Below are 22833 nucleotides of genomic sequence, written 5' to 3' on the forward strand. Positions count from 1 at the left end.
TTTCATAATGATTCAATTCAAAGAGTAATATGTTTGCTTTGATCATGCTCCAGATGTTTTTAATTTCTATTTTTTTTTGCAAAATCTTTGTACCGATTAAATTGTTTTAAAAAATGGAGTGTTTGTCTAATGCTTTCATTTTTTCTTATATAAAATGTTCTAAATTTATATACTTTTTATACCTAAGTAATTCTTTCTACTTCAATGTTTTTTTTATGTATTTGAGTTATGATTATTTTTATATTATGTAGTATCATCTATGTTAATTACTTTTTAACTTTTTGAGTTATGGTTGAATTTATTCCATAATTTATATAGGTTTAATTCAATTTTAACTATAAATCCATTTATTTTTGTTAAAAAACAATATTCATTTACTTAATGATTGAATCATTACACCCAAATTATTGATGTGAGCATCAATGCTCAACTTCAAGCTCATAAACATGAGGGGCTTAGCTTTCCTCAAGATCCAATTACTCTCTCTAAGCTTACACATATTAGAGCCCAATTGAATGTTTTTGTCTAAGAGTTCATGGCAAAAGACCTTTTTTTGAAGACCCCACTTTGAGGCAGGCTTAGCTCATGGACGCAAGCCTAGAAAGTGAAGTTCGTTGGTAGATAAAAGTGTTAAAGTGAGCAGCCCAAATGCTCACACTATTAAAGGTTAACTCATTTGGATCATTTGACGATTTAGTTGTTTTATTTTTGGTCTAATTTATCAATGATCCAATTAAAAAGTTTATTTTATGTCCAAGTTAATTTATTTTCTTGTAAATTTGGTCCATGCACAACTCTCATAAAGCTGATCAAGTTCACTTTTTTTTCTTTCTTAGGAAGAAATAGTTACGTTTCATAATTGCCCACATTTTTAGGCTACATTTCAGGGATTTGTTTTTTTATTTATTATCTTAGCCATTCACATTTTGTAGACTAGTTTTTAGGGATTTGTTTACTTTTTTTTTAGCTTTATTCATTTATTAAAAAGGGTAGCCACCCACGGGACACAATTTTGATTTGAATAAAACTAGTTTTTGAGTTATGATCTTTAATCTCTTTAAGATAAATTCGTTCTCCCAATATGATCCTATTTTATCTCATGGTAACCATTAAATCTTCCTTCATGAAAAGTCAATTACTAACAAATAATAATAAAATAATTTATCTTTAAGACAAAGGACTCGTGACTACATAACTTTCCACCTATCATATAATGTCGATGAGATGATATCATTTACCCTTAACTGGGCTATGAATTACACCATTGTGGAATGATGCTACATCGTGTAGAAGTCATATACACAATGTACTAGCTTTCGATTCTTTATCTATTTGAACTCAAACTTTCATTTACATCAAAGTATATTTTCAAGCATACATAATCCATCATCCACTCAGGATTAAGGTATACCACACCGTATATATCACAAGTTGATAAATCCACAGGGTTTATTCTACTTTGGTTCTATCCGATGTACTGTTAGTCTAATTAGCCACATCTATATTTCTATATTTTGCGAGTCATCCACTCCAATACCCAAGACAAGGTATCTCCACAATTGGACCTGATAGATGACATATTAGTCTTTCAATCAATTTGCTCAATTTCAATTAGACTAAGATCGTGTTTAGATTATCTACTAATATAAGTTGTCTTATTGCATTAGTTCCAACCACGTAATGTCGTTTGATATTAGTGTAAATATCGGATAATTAGTGAGTAAAGATTTGCTTTGGGCCAAAAACCATTAGAGATATTATACAAAAGATGTTAATGATAATGATGAAATTTTATTAAACCAATTTGTTCAAAAAATTATAGGTATATAGATGAAATCACTAAACTAAGGGCATTGGATCCCAACGTATACTGGGAGCCTCTGATACCTTGAAGTGCCATGACTTCTTAATGACTCTTACGCATACCGACCAAGCATGAGACTTGGACAAATGTGCAAATCAATTTTTTTTAGAATCAGGATCAAATTGACAAATTGAGCAAACATTGTGGGTAAAATTTGTTAAATTTTTTAGAAGTAAGAATAAATTAACAGAATATGTAAAACGTTAATGACTAAATTTGTTATTTCATCAATTAAAAAGACGACCACATCAGAATTCCATTTAGTGGCCAAAGGTATTTTTAATGATAGAGTGACTAAAACTTACAACTTATCCAACAAGAGTGACTAAAATAATTTTTTTTTAAATGGGTGACCAAAATAGGAACGTGAATAAACTCGATTGTCTATCTAAATAGTTTACCCAAAATTTTAAAAATCTATCTCACACAACTTTAGTAATTAGCGAATGAAATGATATGACATTTATTGGTTAGTAACTTAATCGAAAAATAGGAGAAGCACACCGTATGAGAACCCCAAACCTATATTAAACAAAGAGGTACATGTCATCTCCCTCATATTTACCATTTTTTTTCTATCTGATATCTTTGAAGACAACAACTCAGCTAGTCTATCACTCAGTTGATTTCTTTGTCTTTCTCTCTCTTTTTTTTTTTGAAAGAAAATAACACAAATACATTAAGCTAAGCCACCGTGATCTATAAAGTCATCAATCTTATTTTCACGTAATCCTACTTCCAGTTGCTCAGGTACTTCCCCAAAAAGTTGTACTTTAAATGTCTTGTCAGAAGTCATCTTAGTTATGCAATCGGCCACTTGATTCATCTCCCTTGGAACGTGTCTAATACTTTACCAGTCTATATTTCCTATTATCTAATTCATCTTTGTCTTTCTCTTTAAATCTATTTCTAAGCTTTTTTTTTCCTTTTATTTTCAATCTCTTGAAGTATTGAATTTTTTGTATCTGCTTAGGAAAGGAAAACAAAAATAAAGATAAAAGAAACAAAACATTAAAGATTTAATTCATTTTTCCTTTGGGTTCATCAAAATCGGGTACATTCCTTATGATGAAATTTGGGTTTTCTCTTCTGTTGAGTTTGTGATGATTGGACTCTTGATTTCCTCATTCTATTTTACATGAAATTTATAAAAACAAGGTTATCTTTCTTGTTAATTTAAGTTCATTTTTATTTTTTGGTTTTAGCTAATATGTATGTGCTAATAAAATGTCGATAATGGCAATGTATTATAAAGAAAAGAAAGAAAAATAGAACACACAGATTTTATGTGAAAACCCTTTCGGGAAAAAAACCACGGGCAGAGGGGAAGAAAATTTATTATGTCGAATTTGAATAATACAAGAGGAGAGACGGGTACGTCTATTTATAGGTTTGTAAAACCATATTCTAATCAAAGTTAAATAGAAGTAATCAAGTAGAGGTAGTATACTTATATACGGATTTCACTTGTGCAGCCCTCAGCCTTCGCCCTTGTAGATCCCTCTATCTTGCTACTTGTATTTTATTTTAACAAGAATTTGGGTCACATATATTTAACAATGTAAAATGTGGGTATTAGTTGACTTTAGGGTATTGCCTATGGTGCATTGATATCAGCTAATGGCTAAAATAAGCTTCAAGATTGAGCATGACTTTGGTATGTCTTTTATGATCGTGTATTGTATTAGTATTAGTATTTCTTATCCATGTTTTTGGTTTTGTTAATTTACTTGATATTCAAAGAAAAGGCATGCTGAGGCTACAAGAATTAGAGAAAAGTACCCTTATAGAAATCCTATAAAAATTTATCATTAATTTTGTCTCTTTTTTCCCAAATTTTTTATAAATAAATAATTTTTTTTGTTCCAAGCTTTGTCTACCCTTGATGCATGTAGTTTTATATACTTTTGAATTTTTTGAGCTTGGATGAGAACGTTTTTTGGTTTGAGCGTAGGTTCCATTTTATTAAGAACTAATTATGCCTTCTGTTTATTTGCATTTTATTTGGTTAAGGTGTTGATACGGTTGAATTCCAGAAGTTAAGAGAAAGAGGGAAAATAGAGAACAGAGAGTAGTAGAGGAAGAAAAAAATGAAAGTTTCTGTAACACCCCGAACCCGAGACCATCGCCGGTGTCGGACACGAGGGGTTAACAAGCCAAGTTCACTTGTTTTGCCCATCCATTTGACATTTCCGGTCAGGCTGGAAAACTGCGTCACTGTCGCCTTAAAAATCATATCTCGAGTTTCAAAACTTGGAAACTGGTTTCGTAAATTTTCCCTGAATTTAGACTCATATATCCATCCATGGATTTATTTCTAGAATTTTTGGTCGTGCCAATTGGTACAGTTTATTAGTTAAAGTCGCCCATGTTACAGGGATCGACTGCTCTGACCTTCGCACGTTACAACTTGAATATCTCACTGTACGGGACTTTAATTTTGGTGCCGTTTGTTTCTAATGAAACTAGACTCAAAATGGAATCTGTACATATAAGGTATGTCTCCTAATTCTTTCTGGATAATTTATAGTAAATTTTTAAAGTTGCGACAGGGAACCCAGAAACCGTTCTGGCCCTGTCTCACAATAGCTTTAATATCTCTTAACATGTAACTCCTATGACCATTTCGTTTCTTCCATATGAAAATAGTCTCATCAAGGTTCATTTACAAAGCTTATTCACTATTTAATTCCATTCCTACGAATTTTGGTGATTTTTCACATTCACGTCACTGCAGCTGGCAGCATCTGTTTTTAAGGTAGGTCTTACCTATTTGGTAGTCTCCATGAACCAACTAGTCTTGCCATACATAGGTTCATATATGATCATTTTAACCATGCCAATGGCTGATCATGTGACCACATTCCCATTTCCAAGCCATAGCCACATCATGACACCAAATATATATACAAACCACAATTAGTCTAAGTCGATGCTTCACTTTTACGAGCCATTTTCGCATGGCCGTACATATATACATCACAACATATTCAACCAACAAGGGGTAGTCCTATACATGCCATTTCAAGTTCAACCAAGAATTTATACCAAAATGGAGGCTTGATAGTGTGGATGACTTCGACTTCAACGATCCCGAATCCGATTGCTATCGAGCGAAATCTAGAAAACTGAGAGCCAAAGCAACGGAGTAAGCATTTTTATGCTTAGTAAGTCTCAAGGAATATAATCAACTCTAATTACAGCAATACATTCACATAGCCAAATGCATCATTTCATTAATACACATTCTTACTTCACACTTCATCATTATATACTTTCACAAAGTATCAATCAATTCAATAACTGAAATTCATTAGTCGATTGAGCGAATGTTGCTCAAACATGTCGACTTTCCAATGCACATATAACGTACCTTATCCTTTGGGCTTTTCGAGTGTGCGTACTAATTGAATTCATTACAGCAACCAACACTCACCTCCAGCCCAAGATTCTTGAATATAACCGGATATAATCACGTGCACAAATGCCTTCGGTCTTAGCCCGGATAGAATAACTTCGCACGAATGCCTTGGTCTTAGCCGGATATAGCCACTAGCACAATTGCCTTCGGTCTTAACCGGATATAATTTCCAGCATAATTGTCCTCGGGCTTAGCCGGATATCATTCAATTTCTCATGTACACATACATCAATAATCATTGGACATACATATTTCATTTTCGTTACTAAGGCTCAAACGCACATATATTCACAAGCATATTCGCCTTGGGACTTAGCCGGGTATCATTCAATTTCTCATACACATAAATCAATAATCATACACATTCATACTTCATCTCACATAATTCAAGTAAGGTCACTTCTTGAGGACTTACCTCGGATGTTGTCGAACGGCTTTTTCGGCTATTCGATCACTTTTTCCTTCCCTTGTCCAATTGTGGCCCTCTTAGCTCTTGAGCTAATTCAAACAAATTCAATTTATTAAAACCTCATTGTGCTTGCTTATGGCGAATATGACAAGGAGTTTAAATGGTCATATGGCCACTCTTTAGCTTGAATACACAATGGTCATGCACATTTTATACTACATCAAGCAATTCAATACAATTTATTTGAGCATCAAGGAAAAGCTAAGGCCTTCAATAGGCTACCCAAGGCCGAATATTCATGTACATGTTGAGGCCAATTATGCACTTAATACCTCACAAAAACAACATGCATTTTACTAGTTAATGCTTTGCACATTGTGGCTCAAAACTTATAATATAGCATCAAGCACTTATATGTGTGCTAGGTCAATTGTGCTTGCAATTTCACAAGCATTCTTCAACATCTTCTTCTTTAAACCAATATATTCATCACTTACTTCATAGCCAAAACATCATGTGCAAACATATATATACATATATGAGCATGGCCAATTTCAAGGTGTCCATAGCCATCCAAAATACAAATTTTAACTAACATGCAAGAAGCATGAACCATGCTCATGAATGCATCATGGCGAATATGACAATCATGCTCCTTTCAACTTCAATCATGGTTAAACACAAAAGAAAACTCAAAATCTTACTCAAGAGTAGACAATCCATCATTGCATGCATCATCATCAAGCTTCACACTTAGCATGCAATGGCTTTATCACCATAACAACTTTGGCCAAATACCATTTCCATGGCATAACAAAGATTTGAGCCATGGCTAACATGCACATCAAGTTAGCAACCAAAACATGCATGAAACTCCTAACACAACCTCATACATACCTTAATCTTGATGCCAATTTAGCCAAATCACCTTCTAGATCTCTTCTAAACCAAGCATGAAGCAAAAATCCTCTTTCTTCCCTTATGATTTTCGGCCAAAAGGATGAGAAAGGATGAACACAACAAAATTTTTTCTTCCTCTTTCTCAACTCACGGCAAGGGGGATTACCACACTCACACACATTTTTTTTCATTTTTTATCACCCATACACCTTTGTTTATTATTTCACGCTAATGCACCAACAAAACATGTTTCATGACATGTTTAGCCCATCCTCCTTGTCATGGCCGCCACCACCTATAAAGGGGAATTTGACATGCAAGTCCATTATTTTGCATGCATGCTTTAATTAGTCATCACACATTTCCCCATCATACTTTCAAAGTTCACTACTAGGTCCTTTCTAGTGAAATTCACCTTTATAACACTAAACCAATCATCAAAAAATGTCATACATGAATACACACATATTATAGGCATCGAAATAAATTTTAAATTATTTTTATGCCTTGGTTTTTGTGGTCCCGAGACCACCTTCCGACTAGGGTCAATTTTGGGCTGTCACAGTTTCATTCTATAACCATCTGGATAATCGCTTAGCCTCTGCCTCTGCTGTTAAAAACTAAAGGGAAGAAAGTTACAGGGAAATTGAATTTCAGTTGAGGCCGTTATGTACAACTATAGTCATGAAACACATTGTTTTCATTAAACGGTAGCATCCAACACAAGGTGCCCATATGCAATGTTTTATCCTCTAAAGAAAAACACATCGTTTCATTAAACTAAGACACTAAACGGTACGTTTAACTAACCAAAATAACAGAAAAGGAAACATCCCCATTATAGTAATAAAACATTCCTAACAAATACTCCCCCATTTGAAAATATCATTGTTTTCAAGGATCTAAGGTAGGATATCGTTGCTGCAATTCATGTAATACCCCCTAAGTGGCATCCTCAGGAAAAGTGCTATCTCGTTCGATCGACATCTCGGTGACAGCTTGGTTGCCTTTCTTAACCGTGTGATAATCAATGGTATGTATTGGCTCCTTGAGTATAGCTCTATCAAGGCCTACGAAAGGTAAAGTAGAGTGAACTGGTCACCTCCCATCATGGTGCTAGAGTTGACACACATGAAAGATAGGATGGATTCAATAACCAGGTGGCAACTAAAATGTATAAGCCACTTTCCCTACCTTGGCCTACACTACAAAAGGGACAAAAAATTTAGAAGAGAGTTTCTGGTTGACTACCCTCCTCAATCCTCATTGAGTGTTGCTTATAAGGTTGAAGGTTCAGGTAAACTAAATCACTGACTTGGAAAGTGCGATCACTATTCCTACAATTAACAAAGTGTTTCATTCAGTCTTGGTCCCTTTTAATGTGGTATAGAATAAGGTTCCTAGCTACTTCATGCTACTGCAAGCTACAGTCCATACATTTAATAGTGGAAGAATCTACCAAATAAGGTAAGTTTTGAGGGGGATGTTGACCATACGAAGCCTTGTATGGGGTGATTTAGATTGCAAAATGATAGGTGGAGTTGTACCACCATTCTGCCAAAAGAAGCCAGCAACACCAATCCCCAGGCCGTTCTCTTATCATACATTAAAGGTAGCTCTCCAAGAACCTATTGAGGACTTTAGTTTAACCATCACTTTTAGGGTGATAAACAGTGGAAAGGTGCAAATGAGTGCCCAAATTCTTCAAGAGTTCTTACCAAAACGAGCTAATAAAAATCTTGTCTCTGTCAGAAAAAATGGATAGTGCTAAGCCATGGAGTTTATAAATGTTGTCAAGGTAAAATTTGGCCACAGTCAGAGCAGAGAAAGGGTGGGATAGGGCCACAAAGTGGCTATACTTGGTTAACCTATCCAATACCACCAAGATGGTATCCTTACCCTTGAAAGAAGGTAGTCTTTCAATGAAGTCCATGTTGACAGCAAACCAGGCTTTACTAGGGATGGATAAAGGTTAGAGAAAACCTGGATGTGTTAAAGTGTCATATTTGCACCTTTGACATATTGCGCAGTCCTTCACCCAACGCTTGACGTAAAAACTAAATCCCTTCCAATATACAAGATTGGCCAGTCTTGTAACAGCCCGATTTAGGGCCAAAACGGAATAGTGGTTTCAAAACCACAAATTCGAGATAGAAATAATAGTTTTATTATCATTTTAAGGTCTATGGCATGATTTCATAACTGTGTGAAAATTTTGTTTAGAAATTTTATCGATAGAGGGTCCAATTAAATTGCAAAAGTTGTAAAATGTGTGTTCTAGTTCACAAAGGTACTAAGTACTTGTGAGTAATGGGTTTTTAAAGTGGAGGTCCTTGTATAGTAATTAGACCATTATACTAGTTTGGACAAAAATACCTAAAGGAAGATAAAACATCATAGTTTTTAATGAAGGGTAATTTAGTCATTTGGTAAATAAAATAATAAACTGGGAAAACAAAGCCAAAATTTGGTATCATCTTCATCGAGTTGGCCGAAACTCTCATAGACACCATAGCTAGGGTTTTTCCAAGCTTTCAAGCTTAATAGTAAGTGCATTCAAGCCCCATTTTTAATGTTCTTTATATTTTTGAAATCCTCGTAGCTCGGTTTACCTATTTCTACCATTATTTCGAGTTAGGGTTTATGTTTAAAAATTTACTTATGAATGATATGCATGTATTTTGATGTTTGGTGGTAGAATATGAATGTTTGAGGTTAGGAGAACGATCTTTTCTAAGCGATTTTTAGCGAAAACGAGCAAAACAGTATAATCAGTAAAAATACCTAATGCTCATAAGTACATGTTAGAGTGAGAATTTGATGTTGTTATAGCAGAGAAAAATGTTCAGCATGTCATAAAACATAAGAACAAGGGATGAAATTAAATTTCCGAGCCTAGAGGCAAAATCGTAATTTTGTAAAAGTTAGGGGGCAAAATGTAATTTTTGCATAATGTGATTTTTGGATTGAAATAAGTAGTATGAGTGTTAAATGAACTAAATGTGTTGTTATAGATCAAGAAAGGCGAGGAATCGACCTCGAACGGGGGAAGGAAAAGGTTTTGGACTAAATTGCAAAGTTCTCATATTTTGCACCGAGGTAAGTTTGTATGTAAATAATACATTAAATTCATTTACATTTTTGTATTTCAGCCTATTTTATATATTTTAGTTGATTTTGAATCATAAATCGACTATTGGAAGAATGGAAATAAGTAATAGTAAGAGAAATCCCGGTTGAACTTTCAGAAAGATTGAATAATATAGATGAAATGTAGCTAGGTCACATGTATGGTGTTGAGTGCACATCATGTGTACAAGAGCGCTACGAGATACTATGTAGTAGCTAGGTCACATGTGTGATACGGGATGTATCCCATGTAGACAAGAGAGCTACGGGAGAGGATAAATGTAGCTAGGTCGCATGTGTGATTCCAAGTGAAGGACACCATGTAGACAAGAGAGCTACGAGATAAATTTCTAGGTCACATGGGTGGTACTAAGTGTTCACCATGTGTACAAGAGAGCCGAATTATATGAAATATGATGGTGGAGCTGTGTGCTGAAACCACCAAGTATCGAGGATTGATCCAAATTGTTCAACGGGATGATTTTATAGTGACATTGAAATCATGAACCTACACTTGTGATGTATGAAATGTGGTGAAAGTGAATTGTGATATGTAGGTTAAATGAGGTAAGTACAAAGAAAGTGTGAAAGAGTGAATTAGCAATAATACTGTTTTGGACAGTTGCAGTGATGTGAATTTGAAAAATCACCAAAAATATTAGAAATTTAATTGGAGGTTGAATGAGATATGAATTTAAATCTTAGTGAGTCTATTTTCATGTAAAAGAAACAGAGCAAGTAAAGGGACTCTATATTTTGAGATATTTATATTTGTGTGTGACTTGCTCAGAATGATTATGTGATCCCTTGTTCTAAATTTGAAAAATCATTAAAAATTGTAAAAAACTTATTAAGAAATATAGTTTATATGTCTAGATTCCTTATTGAGAGTCTAGTTTTAAGTGAAACAAATTTCATGGCTATTTGAATTGTATACTGGGAGAAATTCAATTCGAAGTGAACAGAGGTCAGATTAGTCGAACTGTATAACAGGGGAAATTTTAACTAATAAACTGTACTAATTGGCTGGACCAAAAATTATAGAAAAAAATTAAAAAGAATTAATATGAGTCTAGTTTCAGGAAAATTTTACGGATTTGAATTTCGAGTTTTTTAACTAGAGTTATGATTTATTTAGTGAGTATGACGTAGTAGAGACAGCTTGACCAAAGTGGAGTAAATGGTGAAATTAAAAGTAGATACACTTGAGTTATTGTGTAAACATATTAGATTCTTTATTCATTATTTACATACTTGCTTACAAGCTATAAGCTTACCTTCTTTTCTCTCTTTCGTCTTATAGTGTCGTCCAGCTTGCACAGGAGTCAAGGATCATTGAAGATCTGCCTGCACTATCAATATTTTTGGGTATTTGAACTAAACATTTTGAATTATGGCATGTATAGTGGACTTAGTTATTTTGTTACGTGTCATAATTGTCTAGGTTTTAAAATATTAAGTATAGTATTTGACCGATTATTTTGTACGAAGCCTTTGAAATTGGCTAATATTATTAAAGGCATATGTTATAATGATTCATGATCTAATTGTATGCCATATTTTTGTCTTGGTTTTATTTAATAGTATGTACTATGATTCGGTAATACCTCGTACCCTGTTCCGGCGACAGATACGGGTAAGGGGTGTTACAAGTCTGCATTGAGTGGCATGGATTCCGAAGTGTTCCCCTAAAGAAATTTAATAGAAATAGGAGAACAATTATTGTTGAAGTTCACGATTGGCTCCCTTCACTAACTTGACCTTTCTCCTAAAAAAATTGTCATCCCATATGCATTTGGGATGAAAGGAAGGTTGGCGCTGAAGTTCAAGATAGAAGTTTATTGAGCTTCAGTTTATTCTGCCAAGAATGTTACACACAAGCCAACAAACCAAAAATGACTAAGCTGCCAACCATTTGAAGTAGTTGGATAGTTGAGCTACAAGGTTGCTTGGAGAGGGCATCAACCACTACATTGTTGCTCCCCTTCCTATACACCACCTCAAAATTGTAGCCTGACATCTTGGCTACCCATCTCTACTAGAATGGTGTGTTGGCCTATTGATCAAAGAGAAACCTGAGACTTTGGTTATCAATTCTAATTCAAAAATGGTGGGTCAATGAAATAGGAATGCCACTTGACAGCCAAAAGGGCTACCAGCATCTCCTTCTCGTAGATGGACAAGGCTTGATGTCTAACCCGAGTTTCTTTCTAAAAAAAGGAAATAGGGTGCCCTTGCTGCTGAAAGAAAACTCCCACTCCCAAGCTATTGGCATCTGTATCAATATAGAATTTGTAACAACCCGATTTTGGGCCTAGTCAAAATAGTGGCTTTAGAACCACTAACTTGAGGTTGGATAAATTATTTTTAATATTATTTTATGTGTTTTAGCATGATTATATGAGTGCATGAAAATTTTGGTGAAATAATTTTAGCGATTGCATGCTTAATTGCAAAAAAGGACTAAATCGCATAAGGTGCGAAAGTTTTGTTCTACTAGCTAAAGGTGTCAAATAGCTATGGAATATTAAATTACAGGTCTTTATTGAGAACTAGACCACAAATTTTTTAATAATTGATCATAGGGACAAAGAAATTGTAAGGTCAAAGTTAGGTGAAATTGGGTGACTAAATTGACTAGATTTATAATAAAATAAAAAGAAAAAGATATCACCTTTCATCTTTCTGCTCTCCATCAAAAATACCAGAAAAAATAGGGGTTTTGGAGCTTCAAAGTTTCAGCCACTCTTTACCCATACAAGTAAATGATTTTGATAACCATTCTTGATAATTTTTGTACTTTTGGGACCCTTGTAGCATAATCTAGCTAATGAGGGGACTATTTTGCAAAATAGTTGAAAGTATAGGGTTTTTACATGATAGTTTTCATGTTGTTTTCTAAATTTTTATAGAATAAAATGAATCATGGTTGTTAAACAACAACTTTTGTGAAGTAGTTTTCATGAAAACCCTAACTAAGGACCATTTTGCATAAGTTATAAATTATGTGGTGAATTTGTGAAATAATGGGAATTTTTGGCTGCTTCTAGTATAAAAAGAATTCAGCTAGGCTTGTGTAGTGAGAAAATTTGATAAAAATCAGTTTACGAGCCTAGGGATAAAATAGTAATTTTGTAAAAGTCTAGGGGCAAAATGGTCATTTTGCCAAAATATGATTTATGAAGTGCACTAATTAATATGATGATTAAATTAGTGAATTTTTATCATTTTATATCAAGAAATATGAAATTCGGACCTAGACCGGGGAAAGGCTAAGCTAGTACACTAAAGCCAATTAGTCGTCCACTTTTTGTATACCAAGGTAAGTTGTACGTAAGTAAGGTAACTTTATCGTTATTATGTGTTGAATGAATTATTTTGCATAATATGGTTGAATATGATTATGAATTATGTATGTAACACCCCAAACCCGAGACCATCGCCGGTGTCGGACCCGAGGGTTAACAAACCAAGTTCACATGTTTTTGCCCACCAATTTGACATTTCCAGTCAGGCTGGAAAACTGCGTCACTGTCGCCTTAAAAATCATATATCGAGTTTCAAAACTTGGAAACTGGTTTTGTAAATTTTCCCTGAATTTAGACTCATATATCCATCCATGTATTTATTTCTATGATTTTTGGTCTGGCCAATTGGTACAGTTTATTAGTTAAAGTTACCCCTGTTACAGGGATCGACTGCTCTGACCTTCGCGCGGTATAACTTGAATATCTCTCTGTACAGGGCTTTAATGCTGGTGTCGTTTGTTTCTAATGAAACTAGACTCAAAATGGAATCTGTACATATAAGGTATATCTCCTAATTCTTTTGGATAATTTATAGTGAATTTTAAAGTTGCGACAGGGAACCCAGAAACCATTCTGGCCCTGTCTCACAATAGCTTTAATATCTCTTAACCTGTAACTCCTATGACCGTTTCGTTTCTTCCATATGAAAATAGACTCATAAAGGTTCATTTACATAGCTTATTCACTATCTAATTCCATTCCTATGAATTTTGGTGATTTTTCACATTCATGCCACTGCAGCTGGCAGCATCTGTTTTAAGATAGGACTTACCTATTTGGTGGTCTCCATGATTCAACTAGCCTTACCATACATAGGTTCATATATGATCATTTTAACCATGCCAATGGCTGATCATATGACCAACATTCCCATTTCAAGCCATAGCCACATCATGACACAAAATATATACATACAACCCACAATTAGTCTAAGTTCATGCTTCCTTTTCGAGCCATTTTCGCACGGCCGTACATACTTACATTACAACATATTTAACAAACAAGGGTAGTCCTATACATGCCATCACAAGTTCAACCAAAATTTATACCAAAATGGAGGCTTGATAGTGTGGATGACTTGACTTCAACGATCCCAAATCCGATTGCCTCGGCGAAATCTAGAAAACTAAGAGCCAAAGCAACGGGTAAGCATTTTTATGCTTAGTAAGTCTCGAGGAATATAATGAACTATAATTTACAGCAATACATTCACATAGCCAAATGCATCATTTCATTAATACACATTCTTACTTCATACTTCATCATTATATAAGTTCGCAAAGCATCAATCAATTCAATAACTGAAATCCATTAGTCGATTGAGCGAATGTTGCTCAAACACGTCGACTTTCCAATGCACATATAACGTACCTTATCCTTTGGGCTTTCCGAGTGTACTAATTAAATTCATTTCGCAACCAACACTCACCTCCAGCCCAAGATTCTTGAATATAACCGGATTTAATCACGTGCACAAATGCCTTGGTCTTAGCCGGATAGAATAACTTCATACGAATGCCTTGGCCTTAGCCGGATATAGCCACTAGCACAATTGCCTTGGTCTTAACCCGATATAATTTCCAGCATAGTTGTCTTGGGCTTAGCCCGATATCATTCAATTTCTCATGCACACATACATCAATAATCATTGGACATACATATTTCATTTTCGTTACTAAGGCTCAAACACAATTATAATCATTAGCATATTCGCCTTCGGGACTTAGCCCGGTGGAATTCAAATACTCATACACACATAATCAATAATCATACACATCCATATTTCATCTCACATAATTCAAGTAAGGTCACTTCTTGAGGACTTACCTCGGATGTTGTCGAACGGCTTTTTCGGCTATTCGATCACCTTTTCCTTCCCTTGTCCAATTGTGGCCCTCTTAGCTCTTGAGCTAATTCAAACAAATTCAATTTATTATAACCTCATTGTGCTTGCTTATGGCGAATATGACAAGGATTTTAAATGGTCATATGGCCACTCTTTAGCTTGAATACACAATGGTCATGCACATTTTATACTACATCAAGCAATTCAATACAATTTATTTGAGCATCAAGGAAATGCTAAGGCCTTCAATAGGCTACCCAAGGCGAATATTCATGTACATGTTGAGGTAAATTTTGCACTTAATACCTCACAAAACAGCATGCAATCTACTAATTAATGCTTTGCACATTGTGGCCCAAAACTTATAATATAGCATCAAGCACTTATATGTGTGCTAGGCGAATTGTGCTTGCAATTTCACAAGCATTCTTCCACATTTTCTTCTTTAAATCAATATATTCATCACTTAGTTCATAACCAAACATAATGTGCAATCATATATATGCATATATGAGCATGGCGAATTTTCAAGGTGTCCATAGCCATCCAAAACACAAATTTTAACTAACATGCAAGAAGCATGAATCATGCTCAAGAATGCATCATGGCGAATATGACAATCATGCTCCTTTTCAACTTTAATCATGATAAAACAAAGAAAACTCAAAATCTTACTCATGAATAGAAAATCCATCATTGCATGCATCATCATCAAGCTTCACACTTAGCATGCAATGGCTTTATCACCATAACAACTTTTCCCAAATACCATTTCCATGGCATAACAAAGATTTGAGCCATGGCTAACATGCACATCAAGTTAGTAACCAAGTCATGCATGAAACTCCAAACACAACCTCATACATACCTTAATCTTGGTACAAGTATGGCCAAATCTCCTTCTAGTTCTCTTCTAAACCAAAAATGGAGCAAAATCCCTTTCTTCCTCCTTATGATTTTCGCCAAAAGATGAGAAAGGATGAACAAATTTTTTTGTTTTCTCTTCTTGGTTGCACGGCAATGGGGGAATGCTACTCTCTCACACACATTTTTTTTTCATTCTTTTCTTACCCATGCTTATTTGTTTATGATTTCTCCCTAATGCCCAACAAAACATGTTTCATGACATGTCTAGCCCATATCACTTTGTCATGGACGGCCATCACTTGTAAAAAGGAAATTTGACATGCAAGTCCATTATTTTGCATGCATGCTTTAATTAGTCATCACATATTTCCTATCGTACTTTCAAAGTTCACTACTAAGTCCTTTCTTATAAATTAGCACCTAATTAATAAAAATCGAGACACGAAATATTTACGCATACCAATTCCACATACAATAAGCACGGAATATAACACTTAATTATTCTTGTGACTCGGTTTCGTGGTCCCAAACCACTCTCCGACTAGGGTCACATTCGGGTGTCACAACTCTCCCCACTCAAGAGATTTTCGTCCCAAAAAGCTTACCGGTAAATAGGTTCGGATATCGCTCTCTCATAGAGTTCTCGGTCTCCCAAGTAGCTTCTTCTATCCCGTGCTTGAGCCATAACACTTTCACTAGCGGAACCCGCTTGTTTCGCAACTCTTTCACTTCTCGTGATAGGATACGAATTGGTTCTTCCTCATAACTCATATTAGCTTGAATTTCAATTTCGATGGACTAATCACGTGCGTTGGATCGGATCTATAACGTCAAGCATCGACACGTGGAAGACATCGTGAACCTTTTGAGTTCGGGGCAAAATCAAACGATATGCCACCGGACCGACTCGCTCGATATCTCATATGGCCCAATGAACCTCGGGCTCAACTTGCCCTTACGGTAGAACACGAGTATCTTTTTCCAAGGTGATACCTTGAGAAACACTTTATCACCCACGATACTCGATATCCTTACGCTTCATATCCGCGCACGACTTCGACGATCGAAGGCTATCTTCAAACTTTCACGGATTACTTTCACTTTCATTCAAAGCATCCCTAATCAAATCCACCGAAAATCTTGCTTTCACCAAGCTCGGTCAAAACAATGGTGTACGGCATTTACGCCGCACAAAGCCTCGTAAGGTGCCATCTTAATGCTCGATTGAAAGTCGTTGTTGTAAGCGAATTCAATCAACGGCAAATACCGTTCCCATGAACCACTAAACTCGAGGATGCAACATCTTAACATATCCTCAAGTATCTCGAATTACCCGCCGGATTGACCATCGGTTTGGGGGTGAAAGGCGGTCTTGAAATGCAACTTGGTACCCAAAGCTTCTTGCAACTTTTTCCAAAACCGCGAGGTAAATCTCGGATCTCTATCCGACCACGATAGAAATAGGCACCCGTGTAATTTCACAATCGAAAACGTACAATTCCGCTAATTTGTCCATTGAAAAATCCGTCGTCACGGGGACAAAGTGGGCCGACTTAGTCAATCGATCTACCACGACCCAAACCGCATCCTTCTTACTTGCGACAATGGCGGTCCGGATACAAAGTCCATTGTGACTCGATCCCATTTCCACTCGGGTATCGTGATTGGTCAAGTAATCCACGAGGCACCGATGTTCCGCTTTCACTTGTTGACATATTAAACATCTTGAAACAAAGTCGGAGATGTCTCGCTTCATACCATGCCACCAAAATCGACGTTTCAAATCATTGTACATCTTCGTACTCCGGGTGGATTGCCATTTGGCTACAATGGGCTTCATTCGAATTATCGAAATGAGTTCAATTCCTTGGGACACACAGACGACTTTTGAACCTCAAACAATCGTCATCGTCGATTTGAAACTCCGAGTCCTTGTTCGAACACACGCAGCCGTTTGCAACCAACTCGTCGTCGACTTTACGAGCTTCTCGAATTTGGTGTGTCAATAGTGGTTTGGCTTTCAATTCAGCCACTAACACACCGTCGGATCGGACGGACAAGTGCACATTCATCGCTCGTAAAGTGAATAACGATTTACGACTCAAGGCATCCGCAACCACATTCGCCTTTCCGGTGATAATCAATGATCGATTCATAATCCTTTAACAGCTCAAGCCAACGTCTTTGTCGCAGATTTAAGTCTCTTTGGGTCATCAAATATTTGAGACTTTTGTGATCCGAGTATACATGGCACCTTTCACCAAATAAGTAATGTCGCCAAATCTTTAAGGCGAATACGATGGCGCCAATTCGAGATCATGAGTCGGATAATTTTTCTCATGTGGCTTTAATTGCCTCGGCGCATAGGCCACAACTCGACCTTCTTGCATTAATACGCAACCTAACCCAAGTAGAGAGGCGTCGCTATAGATAACAAACTCCTTGGGACTCGGGTTGCACTAGAATTGGGGCTTCATCAAATAAGTTTTCATTGATCGAAGCTTTTTGGCATTTCTCCGTCCATTCGAACTTAACATCCTTTTGGAGTAACCGTCATCGGCGTGGCTATCGTTGAGAACCCTTTCACAAAACGTCGGTAATAACCTAAGCAAGCCCCAAAAGCTTGAACCTCAAGAATATTTCTGAGGCTTCCAATTTAGTATGGCTGAAATTTTATTCGGTCGACTCGAATACCCGTCTGAATACCACATGACCCAAGAAGCTAACCTCTCTAACCGAACTCACACTTGCTTGAACTTAGCATATAATTGCTTGTCCCGTAAAATTTGCAAACTAACCGCGGTGTTCAAGCATGTTCGGTCTCATTTCTTGAATAGACCAAGATGTCATCAATGAACACGACTACTGAATCGATCCAAATATGGTCTAAAGATTCGATTCATTAAATCCATAAATACCGCAGGGCATTAGTGAGCCCAAACGGTATCACCAGAACTCATAGTGACCATATCTCGCTCAAGGCGCCTTGGGCACGTCTGAATCTCGGATTCGCAATTGATAGTAGCCCGATCTCAAATCTATTTTCGAGAACACCGAGGCTCCTTCGATTGATCGAACAAGTCATCAATACGTGGCAACGGATATTTGTTCTTTATCGTCGCTTTGTTAAGTCGACGATAGTCGATCTGCAATCGCATGGTTCCATCCTTCTTCTTCACGAACAGACCGCGCACCCCAAGGCGAAAAACTCGGGCGAGCAAAACCTCTATCCACCAATTCTTGCAACTGAACTTTCAACTCCTTTAATTCCGTTGGTGCCATACGATCGGAGCTATCGAAATTGGAGTGGTACGGTACCAATTCGATGCCAAATTCTATTTCCGAACAGTGGTAAACCCAATTCTTCGGGAAAACATCCGGTATTCACAAACCACGGCGCAGATTCGGGTTTCTTCTCGATTCCTTGTCATCGAGTGCGTCGCGCAAGGTACGCCGCACCCTTTTCTTACATATTTACGGGCCAACATCGGCGATATTACGGTGGCAACCCTTTAAGTCCGTGGACTCAACCCGAATTATTTCATTATTCGCGACTTCAAATCGATAGTCTTGCTCTTGCAATTTACAACCGCATCGTGCATGGTCAACCAATCCAAACCAAGAATAACATCGAACTCATCGAATGGCAAAAGCATTAAGTCCGCGGAAAACAAGAACCTCGGAACACTAGGGGACTTTTCTTGCACACTTTGTTAACAAGCACGTAATGACCCAAGGGTTTGACACCGAATTACAAACTCGAGAGACTCAATGGGCAAAGTCTTCTTGGATGCTAAGGTTTCACATATATATGAATGAGTAGAACCGGGGTCAATCAAAGCAATTACATTTGTATTGAAAAGAGTGAAAGTACCGTAATAACATCCGGAGAGGCGGCATCCTCGGCGTGCGCAGATGGCATAAGTCCTAGCAGAGCACGAGCCTCGAGATCGATGGTAGCATCTCTAGATCCTCTCGACCGCCAACGACATTGCCCATATTTCTAGGTGGTCTACCTCGGCGATGGTAGCACCGGGTTTGCACTTTGACTTGCATTCTGTTCATGCATCCTCGGGCAATCCTTCATAAAGTGGTCGGCCGATCCACACTTATAGCGAGAGCGATCACGAAACCAACAGCTCCCGAATGCCATTTGCCACAATGTGGACACTCCGCCCTCTCTCGGCGATCATTTCCGCCACCGTGATCGAGGTGACTCGTGTGGTCACGAGGGTCGATCGCGTCCTCGTCTAGAAAAGCCCAAACGCCTCTAGACCGGCTCGCATCATCTCGAAATCTCTTCGATGCTTGTTGAAGAGACTTTCCGAGGACCTCTTCGAATTCTCCAATCCCCACATCGACTTTTGTTTCTCCTTTCTAAGCTCTTGACTTTACAAGCTCGCTCAACAAGTACTACGAACTCTCGTATCTCGAGAATGCCAACAAACATCCTTATATCATCATTCAGCCCATCCTCGAAGCGTTTACACATAATAGCTTGGACGAAATGCATTCTCGCAGCGTCTGCTAAGCCTCACAAACTTTCGTTCGTGAGTCGATAACGGACATAGAACCTTGCTTAAGATCAAGGAATTCCTCCGCTTTTGGTCGATGAATCTCGACTAATATACTTTTTTGAACTCGGTTAGAAAGAATTCCCAAGTCACTTGTTCTCTAGGCACCACAAGTCGAGTACTCCACCAATAGTAGGCGGACTCGCGTAGCAAGGAGATGGTACACTTTAAGCACTCATCGGGTGTACAGGGATAGCTCATCAAGCACCGGATAGTGTTATCTAACCATAATTCAGCTCGCTTCGGCATCATCATCATCCGTAGCCTTAAATTCAAGTGGCCCCATGTTTTCGAATCCTATCGATTGGGGCTTACCGACCTTATTTGGTCGATTCTGGGAGGTATTGTAGGTCTTGGGGTTGCATTAAGTCGGGAATGGAGGTGGTGGAACAGTAGTGTTGGTTCGAATGTATTGATTAAACCATTCGTTCATCACACTATAAAAGGCTTGCCTAGCCTCGTCATTAGGATTATGGCCATAGGTTGAGAGTCCGCGGCGCTGTCCCTTCTTGCGCGGGAGCAGGCGCCACACTCTCCACATCATCATATCGCTTCGGTTGGGATCGGGATCCATTGCTATAAACAAACATGAAGTCAAATTGTCGAATTCATCACACTATCGATTCATCATTTAATGGCATGTATAGCTAGACCCCAAACACATCACGGTAGTCCTAGAATCGACTAAACCGTGGCTCGATACCAATAAAATTGTAACACCCCAAACCCGAGACCATCGCCGTTATCGGACCCGAGGGTTAACAAACCAAGTTCACATGTTTTTGCCCACCAATTTGACATTTCCAGTCAGGCTGGAAAACTGCGTCACTGTCGCCTTAAAAATCATATATCGAGTTTCAAAACTCGGAAACTGGTTTTGTAAATTTTCCCTGAATTTAGACTCATATATCCATCCATGTATTTATTTCTAGGATTTTTGGTCTGGCCAATTGGTACAGTTTATTAGTTAAAGTTACCCCTGTTACAGGGATCGACTGCTCTGACCTTCGCGCGGTATAATTTGAATATCTCTCTGTACAGGGCTTTAATGCTGGTGTCGTTTGTTTCTAATGAAACTAGACTCAAAATGGAATCTGTAAATATAAGGTATATCTCCTAATTATTTTTGGATAATTTATAGTGAATTTTTAAAGTTGCGACAGGGAACCCAGAAACCATTCTGGCCCTGTCTCACAATAGCTTTAATATCTCTTAACCTGTAACTCCTATGACCGTTTCGTTTCTTCCATATGAAAATAGACTCATCAAGGTTCATTTACATAGCTTATTCACTATCTAATTCCATTCCTATGAATTTTGGTGATTTTTCACATTCATGCCACTGCAGCTGGCAGCATCTGTTTTAAGATAGGACTTACCTATTTGGTGGTCTCCATGATTCAACTAGCCTTACCATACATAGGTTCATATATGATCATTTTAACCATGCCAATGGCTGATCATATGACCAACATTCCCATTTCAAGCCATAGCCACATCATGACACAAAATATATACATACAACCCACAATTAGTCTAAGTTCATGCTTCCTTTTGAGCCATTTTCATGCACGGCCGTACATACTTACATTACAACATATTTAACAAACAAGGGTAGTCCTATACATGCCATCGCAAGTTCAACCAAAATTTATACCAAAATGGAGGCTTGATAGTGTGGATGACTTCGACTTCAACGATCCCAAATCCGATTGCCTCGAGCGAAATCTAGAAAACTAAGAGCCAAAGCAACGGGTAAGCATTTTTATGCTTAGTAAGTCTCGAGGAATATAATGAACTATAATTTACAGCAATACATTCACATAGCCAAATGCATCATTTCATTAATACACATTCTTACTTCATACTTCATCATTATATAAGTTCGCAAAGCATCAATCAATTCAATAACTGAAATCCATTAGTCGATTGAGCGAATGTTGCTCAAACACGTCGACTTTCCAATGCACATATAACGTACCTTATCCTTTGGGCTTTCCGAGTGTACTAATTAAATTCATTTCGCAACCAACACTCACCTCCAGCCCAAGATTCTTGAATATAACCGGATTTAATCACGTGCACAAATGCCTTGGTCTTAGCCCGGATAGAATAACTTCATACGAATGCCTTCTGCCTTAGCCCGGATATAGCCACTAGCACAATTGCCTTGGTCTTAACCGGATATAATTTCAACATAGTTGTCTTGGGCTTAGCCCGATATCATTCAATTTCTCATGCACACATACATCAATAATCATTGGACATACATATTTCATTTTCGTTACTAAGGCTCAAACACAATTATAATCATTAGCATATTCGCCTTGGGACTTAGCCCGGGTGGAATTCAAATACTCATACACACATAATCAATAATCATACACATCCATATTTCATCTCACATAATTCAAGTAAGGTCACTTCTTGAGGACTTACCTCGGATGTTGTCGAACGGCTTTTTCGGCTATTCGATCACCTTTTCCTTCCCTTGTCCAATTGTGGCCCTCTTAGC

General features: G+C 37.2%; 1 pseudogene; it reads left to right on the plus strand.

The window, feature by feature from the left end:
- Positions 1-3484: 3484 nt before the first annotated feature.
- LOC108486399 (autophagy-related protein 8f-like) overlaps positions 3485-22833 on the plus strand; it is a 34040-nt pseudogene continuing 14691 nt past the window's right edge.

This window comes from Gossypium arboreum, chromosome 7 (genome assembly GCF_025698485.1).
Source record: "Gossypium arboreum isolate Shixiya-1 chromosome 7, ASM2569848v2, whole genome shotgun sequence".
Lineage (NCBI taxonomy): Eukaryota > Viridiplantae > Streptophyta > Magnoliopsida > Malvales > Malvaceae > Gossypium > Gossypium arboreum.